Here is an 8854-nt window from a genome sequence, read left to right on the forward strand (position 1 = left end):
CCCCAGTAGGGAAGGTGGGGAGCTGAACCAAAAAAGCCTAACATTTTTCCACTGTGTGAAAGCCTAGCTCAAAGATCTCTATGGAGATAATAAAATATGCTCAAACCGTGATTCTTTACAAGTCTAAGAAGAGTGACGACCTATTTTGGTGAGCTTTCTGTACAGATGGATTTATTTTGAGAGAAATGCACAGAATAGTGGCCCTTCTATTCCTCCTTTCAACTTCCTTTGTAACTTCGGTGCATCAGAGTGGTGAATTACAGGGGCTATTGTTCTAACAAAAGAGGTCACTTTATTTGTCTCAAAAAGTAGGGTATGGTGCCTGCAGAGAGTTTGTCCTGAAGTACCGACTTTTTCCTTAATTAATGAACTACAGTTAGGGATTGAACACTTCTCGCACACAAAAAGAGTGCCACACTTTACAGAAGATTATTTAAGGCTGAGAAATAGATATTGTTCCCAAGGCTTATAGCTGTAGCTTAGTTTGGACTCCCTGAATGTAGTAATATTAGAGTTCAGTTCACTGCTGGGAGATTGCTGCTCCTTTTAGTCATGTGCTATTCATACTGTTTGGACTTGTAAGCCATCTCTGAATTCAACTCTAAAATATATGCTCCGGGACCCTTGGGCAATAAATGTTATGGCTAAGCATGTTTCAGTATGAAGCCACATTTCATGTAAGCAGTGGTTCACAGGAAGTATCCACTTCCCCCAAGGCCTTTGCTAAATTTCCGTTCAAATGGACGTCCCAAAGCCAAAAATGTTTTGGTCCTCAGACAAAACATTCAAGCGTCCGATATTTTGCTTGGAAATCTAACAATGAAAAATTGCTCTTGCTGATTTTTTTTTCCCAGGCAAACTAGTTTCTCAGCAGCTTCAGTGCAGATGCACTGTGCTCCAGCCCTGCCTCTGATACAGAGAAGTCAGTATGAGTGATGTATTGCAGTGCTTCAAAGCAAGGTCAGGACCAGGCACCAAGTCACAAAAAACATGTCTTGCTCCTTCAAATGTGAATTAGGGGTTTTTCTGTGGTGGTGAGTAGATGGGCTGTTACAGTCACAGCCTCTTCAAGGTAGTTGCTTTAGGGACATACACAGAGGGAAAATGGGGCTTGGAGAAGCTGCCCCTCCCTGGGATAATGCTCTGCGGCTACTCCAGGAAACAAGGACCCTGTTTTCCAATGTCACCACATCTGGCCATGGAGGTTAGACTGGCAGGTGTAATTCAAGGGATGCTTCTAATGGAAATTAGCCCTCACAGGCTGAGTGGTGGTGGGAGAGGGTCTGGCACCAGCGGCACACTTGGCAGGTCCAACAGGGGCACCATGCCCATCTCCCTTCTTCAAAATCCTGCCCCTTTCCATTGTAGGACACTGGCCGACAGCACTCCAGGGGAAGCTGCCCAGCTGTGCCAGGACTGCCTAGCAAACACAGGGCAAAAATTGAATCTGGTGTTCAACTTGCCCCAGCCCAAGGTTTGGGTGGGTGGGAGTCGGCCAGAGCTGGGCTGAAGAGGCTGCAGCCGTGTCCAGTGAGCAGCCCAGCCAGTGTGTATGCTATGGCCAGGAGTGCAGAGGAGAGATACAGAGATCATAGACCTCAAATTGCCATCTCACAAGTGGCCATACTTCACTCAATATCATGTCAAAACACCAATATTTTCTCAGAAACCAAAAGAAAACCAAAAGAGCACCATGTCACTGAGTGCATTGTTCAGAGGAACATTTTTTTGCCAAGTGTCTGCCTGATTAGAGTTGTGTAAGCATCAGATTTGTGATGTTAACCCTGCTATAAAGACCAAGGCCATTTCAAGCTAGGTAAATTTATTCAGTGCCTTTACCTAACGTGACCATTACCCAGCAGTTGATGTTATCTAATGCACTGCCCAAGTGACTGCTGCTCCTCACCCTCCATGTAGCTTTAGATTCATTTGCCACTAGTGAATAATCCACAGTGGTGCATCACTTTATTAAAAAGCACAAAAGAAGAAAACCGATGAAAGTAGAAACTGAGCCTAAATATGCATCTATAAACTAAGCCCCTGTAACTGTTTCAGTTTCAGCTCACAGGAATAAAGTATAGTCTGCTCCAAGTGTGCAGGGCTTTTACCGCTCGGTTTATCGCAGCTGCAGATCTCTTACCCCTGTTCAAAACTCTGTGCCTCACAAAACTCTCCATGATGGTTTCCACTCCTTCGGGGTGACAGACCTTGGAAACTGCATCCCTTGTCACCAACTGTCCAGCACATCCTTGTATCTACTTCCTGCCTTCCTGGGTCTTGGAGCTTCAAAGCTACACTTTAGGAACAAGAAATAATCCAGAATGTAACTGATTGTTTCCTGTTCCATGGTATTTTGGGGGTTGTTATCCTAACTACATTTAAATAACATTACTTTTTAATCAGGAATAAAAAAAAGAAAAGTGGTGATTTGCTGCCTCCTTGGGAATGGGGCCCTTTTGCATTTTTACTTGTTTTCTTGTCTCTTCATTCTGATATACTTACAATGAGGAATACACTTCTTCCTCATTAAATTCACATAATCTCAAACACATGCCCGTGGCTTACTTTTTGTGCTAGTAAATCAGTTTCTTTATACATGTTTGCAACAAAAAAAAAAGTATTTGGAAATATAAAATAATTCATAACAAATATTAAATAATCTTGCAACTGTTCTGTGAACATGCCAGAAAAACAGCTGTACTGTATCAGTCCACAGATCTATTTAGTCCACTGCTTTGTTTGTAACAGTACTGGATGCTTATAAAAGTATGAACAATGGAGTACCTGTCCCTAGTATTTGAGAGCTTGAAGACCTCCTGAGATTAAGATTGCATTGTCTTTGATGTCTCCTTTGTCTAACACTTTCTTACTGTATTTCTGCTTTTTGGCAGAATATCCTCCAACAATGCATTTCAGGGTTTGACTCTGTGCTGAGTGGAAGGGGATTTGCTCCATGGTTTTTGCTTTTCATGTCTCCTAGTGCTTGTGCTATGAGCCATAATGAATTAAGTGATCCCTATTCTCCTTCTTTGCTATTTTGGAGGCCTCTGCCACACTGTCTCTGTGCTGCTTCTTTTCCAGGATGGAAAGCCCTTCATTGAACTTCTCTTTATGTGCAAACCACTCCTCACCTCTGACTACCTCAGCTCCTTTCATCTGTGCTGACTCCAGGGTGCAAATGAACCCTCCCTGATTTGTACTGCTGCATCCCCTGCTGCTGCTTTAAAAATTCATTGGGCACAAAGTGCAGGCAGTGAGGCCGAGTCGCGTGATGTGCCAGGAGAACAGGCTGCACCTTTGTGTCCAAGCCCATCCCAGTTCAAATAAAGCTTCTTTCCAAAAGGGCCTGGGAGGCTGGGTGTGCATATGGATCTGAGCAGGCAGGACAGCTGGCTGCTGGAAAAGGCTGTTGCTGAGGCATATGCTCTTTTGATGTCCTTCCACACTTTGTGGGTCCAAGGCAGTGTGGCGCCACATCTGCACTGCAGAAGCCCAGCACCTCCGTGACGTGCTGTGGCATCCACAGCTGCAGGGAGCTGCAGACACTAGGGCAGGATGGGGTCAGAAGGACCCCTCCAGGGCAAAGCCCATTTCACTCCCACCCAGGTGCCTGCTCCCAGTGGTGGGAGACCCCAGATCCTTGCATGCCCCACCCTGCCTACAGCATGGTTCCTCCAATTTTCTGAAAATCCTCCAGACCAACAGACAGCAACAGGACACCCATTTGCTCCCCACAGAGACCTGGCTGGTCACTCAGAGATGACAGACAGAAGCAAGGTGCTGGCATTGTTTCAGAGGAGGAGAAGCAAGTTTCTGAACTACTTCATGCAGCCACCTAAGAAAGAAAAGGGTACTCCTTAAAAGCTGGGGAAATTGGTGCTGGGCACATCTCTGCCTCTGTGGCTCCAGCCCGAGCATTGTTCTCAGCTAGGGGCAGCAAGGCTTGGTGTGGGACAGCACTTCTGGTGCTCAGGGGTTTCTCTGTGTGGCTTCCCACAGTACTACCTGTTGCCTAACAGCACGGTAGGTATTTTCTTTTCTAGGTCTGTTTTTACAGCAGACAAGGACTGAAAGTCTGTGGCACATGTCTCTGTTGCCATCCAGGCAGGTTCCAAGGCTGGGTGGATGCTCCTGACCAGGTGGCATCAGCACCTAGTTCTGTGTCATGCTGCAGTATTGCCTCAGCCCCAGCAAGCTATGGCCTAAGCTGGGCTGGAGCACAGCAGAAACACCCTCTTGGCCTCCTTGCACTACTACAAATTGAGATTTTAAGAGTTTTCTCTGTCCTGCACACAGTACAGGCTAGCTCAGCCTACGCAGAGATTTTCCTTCTCCATTTTTCATTATCTCTGACATGTACAACAGAAAAGAAAAAATAAATTGAGCCTTTCAGAGCTGAAACATAGAAAGTCTTGAAATGTTTTTGAATAAGAAACAGTGTAAGTCAGCCTTATGTGTGTGCAATTATCAAATTATCCACTGAAGTCCAAGCTACAAAGTCGCTGTGCACTGCAGATGTGGTCACCCACCCCACTCTGAATGCACTGATATGCAAGCAGCTATAGTTAACTAATGAAAAACAGCATTTCAATGTTGCTGGAAGATGCAAAAAAAGGTGGAGTCTAAGAAAAAAAAACTTGTACAAAAACGTTGTTGAGAATGAGACACATTACTTACCAGCTGCTTTATTTTTTTTTAATTCACAGTGTGATGCAGTAGCACACATTTTAAAGATTTTAAAATTTTGTTTACAAGTAGCAGGAAAATATGTTCAGCAAAGCACTATCTAGAAAATAAGAGATTAAAAGCAATTTCTAACTGAGGATCAGGATCCATATTCTATTTAAAGCAACACTTTCATTATTATTCATAAGAAATCACATGAGAATCAAGCTGGTATGAACACAATAATAAGCCATGTGGCTTGACATTTTAATTCATAAATATATATATTTCTAAAAAAGCCCTACTGAACAACCAGGAAGTGTCCTTTGTAGTTCTAAACACAAACACATTTATGAGCTGAAAGTGTGTTTCAGATTTTATTACAAAGTGGGATTCCATATGGCAGCAGAGGTCCAGAACTGGGATGACTCAGGAAATTGAGAAGATGAAAAGATCAGCACAGTTTATTAAACAGGTCTGACAGTTCCTGAAGCACCCTCAGCTTCATGGGTTGAACAGGCAGGCTACTAACTGGAAGAGCTGGAGATACATTTTGCAGTAGCTGGAAGTCATGACTACATTTTTCAAAGATCAGCTTCTTAGTAAATAAGCACATACTTCAGTCCAGCTCCTATTAAGGTGGTTTTGTATATGGGATTTTATATAGGGAAATAGTCAATAGGACAACTAATTGATTACAGCTGTAAAATGTTTCTGTAGAAAGCAGGTAATAAAAAAGGCCAGAAAATGGGCATGAAGCAAACATATTTATGAAACTTACAAGCCTGGAAGCAACTTTTTGAACAGAGGTTTTTTAGGTGATAAAGAAAGCAGTAACCTCACCTGCTCCACATAAATGAAAAACAGATAAACACAGCACTGCCCAAACTTGTATTTACTCTTGACAATATTTCTACTTTGACCGTTACTTTCCTGCCTTTGCTTGCTGAAGTAAAGGCCAACTTCTGTGCAAACCACCTGCAGTAATGGCACACAGAGGCTGTGCCTCCCTCCAAAAGCCCTCTGCGATGGGGCCTGGGGCATGGGACTTCATCCCTTGAAAAGGCAGTCATGCAGTCCAGGTGGAGAGTCCCACCTGCCCCTGCATGAGGGAAGCTCTTCCTAGAAGTGCCCAACTCTGCCCACAGTGGCATCCCATCCAAAGCTGCCCAACAGAAATCAATGACTGCCTTGCAGCTACGTACTGGTGAATGAGAAGGCACCTGCTTTAATTTAAGGTGTTATGTGGAAAAAAACATGAGGATTCTTTGTCTGCTTATTCTTGTGAATTTCTCTTTCTGTGGTGATTTGGAATTTTTTTTTTTTTTTTTAATTTGAAGAATGTAATACAAGGTACCTTTATTTTCCCAAAGCAGCTCTGATCTCTGCCTCTTCTTTCACAGTCCCTGTACACAAAAGTTCCTCCCCAGGTTTCTCTGTGAAGTTCAGAGGCAATCTTATTGCATACCAAGGCTGGATGATAGGATCTAAAAGAAATCAGCCTTTACAAATATACAAAAGTTTAGCCAGGAAGAGATGTCAGACTATCAAGCAAAACAGCAAACAAAGGTAGGTCTGTGGAAGGTGTGTTTGACTGAGGGCCTGTTCGTTGCTGTCCTCAGATTGCTAGTGAGCCATGACAAGGATCAGTCTGAACTTGAGTGAGGTCTTTGGATATTTCTGAGCATGACTACGGATTGCATTACCTTCCCCATGCAGCATCCAGGGCAAAGAGAGCTTTCTGGAAGAGGCAAAGGCTTCTTCTGACCACCTCTGCAAATCTTCATTTCCTAGACTGCCAACACATGGTTCCTCTGGCTGCCCCACTCCCCAGCACCCTCCTATGATGAAGCATGCTGCCTTTCTCCTCTGCTCAGCACAGGTACAGCGTGTCCTCCATGGCACTTGAGGGATGGTTGCGCAAGCCTGCTAACTAAGGCGCAGAAAGCTCTGCCTGCAGCCAGCGCGTTGACAAATGCCATCCTCAGCCCCAGGCACAGAGCAGACAGAACCCCCCAGCAATGGGGAGAGCTGCTCGCTGAGCCTTGCAAGAGCTGCAGCAGCTGCCAGCGGCCAGTCTGTCACCACCCGCTCACCATTTTCCGCACCACGTGGGAATGGAGGGGGTGAGATGGCCGAGCTCCGCGGGTGGTGGCATCAGCTCAGCAGGCAGGCTTTGAGAGGGGAGCACAGAAAATGCTTCAGCAAACAAAGGGAAATCATGTACAGATCAGCAGAACAAATGAAGAAACAAAAGAGCACAGACATAAGGACCTACTCCCGCTCTGGGAGCCAAGAGATGAGTGCAGAGGGGGGAGGCAGAGTGAAAACCCAAGAGCCTGCAGGATGCCTAAGCCAAAGCAAAGCAGAAGAAAAGGAGCTCTGGGGAAGCCACCAGCCCATCTCAGGCAGGGTCAAGCCTCAGGGAGTAAAGAGGGAGCTCTCAGGGAGCTTGTTTAAGCTTTGGCTGTATCATGCTAGAAAAGCAGAAAGTGTGACCCTCGGTAAGGGGTGGGGGGGGGGGGGGGGGGTGAGTGACAGTCCAAAACTCAGCAGAGACACTGTGTCTGCCCTGCCATGTGTGAATCCATAGTATTCCCCAGAAGCTCCCTCTGGCAAGATGATTCGACCAGAATAGATACGTGATGATGAGTGCTTGCATTTCTGCTTCACTGTGGGGAATCCAGATGGGGGTGGTAATAGCTTGAGCTTTAAGGGCATTTTAAAATATCTATATTTTTACAGTAGGTACAAAGAGCTGTTGATGTGAAAGCCCTTGAAGCCCTTGACTTTTTGACATTAAAACTAAGCTTCAAGATTCAGCAGAATATATGTCTCTGTGTGTTCATATGGTTTCTGATGCCAAAACACACAGAAAATTAATAGGCTGTCACTGAAAAGTCCAAAACTGAGTCTATCAGGAAGAAAGGAAAATGTACTCTGTTTCCTCTCATTTTCACACTTGTTGCTTTATTTCATATTGCTTTTGGCATTTTAGCTGGTGATCAAGATAATCCAAAACCCATTCCTGATTCTTTGTTCAGTTCCACAATCCTCTTCTTTGAGATCTCTTCCCAGCAAGCTCTGATCAGAAGATTTCCTTGTGGGCTTTCTTTTATACCACTAAGCTTGAAAGCAAAGACAGCCCTGGGTACACAAATCCTCATGGAAACATGCGGCTGGTGGAAGAGAAAGACAGAAGGGGGTCCTAAGTCCACAGAGCAAGGAGCTGCAGTTACTACCTGCTGTGAGCCTGTTCCTCCTCTCTTGGTAAGGTATTTGCAAGAACAAGAAGGGCAGGAAAAAACCCAAGTGATGGCAAGAGCAACATGAAATAAGCAGGCTCAAAAGCAGCAGAGCTTTTGGTAGAATTAGGAAGCTCAGACAGACATCTGCAGCCTTCAGCATGCCAAAAGCTATCTTCCTACCCATGGCTGTATGTGTGCCCCTGTGAGTGTATAATGTCTGGGAATCACAGCGAGTGTTTGCATTTCTTCCAGTTTTCCATTTGGACCAGCTCACTGAATGCTTTCCATATCCTTTCCACCTCTGCATTCCTGCCTGGGTCTGGGGGACACACTCCTCCATCAGCTTTGAGAAAGGGAGAAAGAGATGAGGGGAACCTGGTTCCAGATTTGCCACGGTCCCTTTGTATGTCATAGATGGAGAAGGATATGATTTCAATGAGCTGCCCTTTTCACACACTTTCTGTTTCTCTCTTTTCCTGTCTTGTTTTCTGGCTGAACGAGGTCCAGATCTTCAGCTGAAGTGAATCCACAGAGCTCTCAGACTGTGGCAAAGCTACCAAAATGCCTATTTGTATCACCAGGATCTTAATTACCACCTTCTTCTGCCCTGTTTCTCCAAGATAAGCAGATTGCACTCTGCAGAGTCACTATGCGTGGGAGAGCACCCCTGGAAATCATGGCAGTCATTGCAGTGGTTTTTGTTTAACTGCCTGACATTGGGCCTACAATTACGGTGTCTTAATATAACAACATATAGAGAGTAGTATATAACAACAGTGTGACAATGTGTAGGCGAAGCAACAATAGATAAAAGAGCCTATGAGAAGGGGTGGGAGGTCCCCTTGCTGGGGCTGTGGGCATCTGGGCAGACAAAGGCATGTACAGTGTTCATTCTCCTTCACCTGCTACAAGTGTGTGCTCCTGCCCAGTGCAACCACAAA

General features: G+C 45.1%; 1 long non-coding RNA gene across 1 annotated transcript in view; it reads left to right on the top strand.

The window, feature by feature from the left end:
• Positions 1-7715, top strand: part of LOC308056077 — a 28872-nt gene extending 21157 nt beyond the window's left edge. The window contains exon 3 of the long non-coding RNA XR_013924694.1: positions 3082-7715. This is a non-coding gene — a long non-coding RNA (uncharacterized lncRNA). The remainder of the gene's footprint in view (positions 1-3081) is intronic.
• The last annotated feature ends 1139 nt before the right edge of the window (positions 7716-8854 follow it).

Source organism: Falco punctatus (assembly GCF_963210335.1).
Source record: "Falco punctatus genome assembly, chromosome: Z".
Lineage (NCBI taxonomy): Eukaryota > Metazoa > Chordata > Aves > Falconiformes > Falconidae > Falco > Falco punctatus.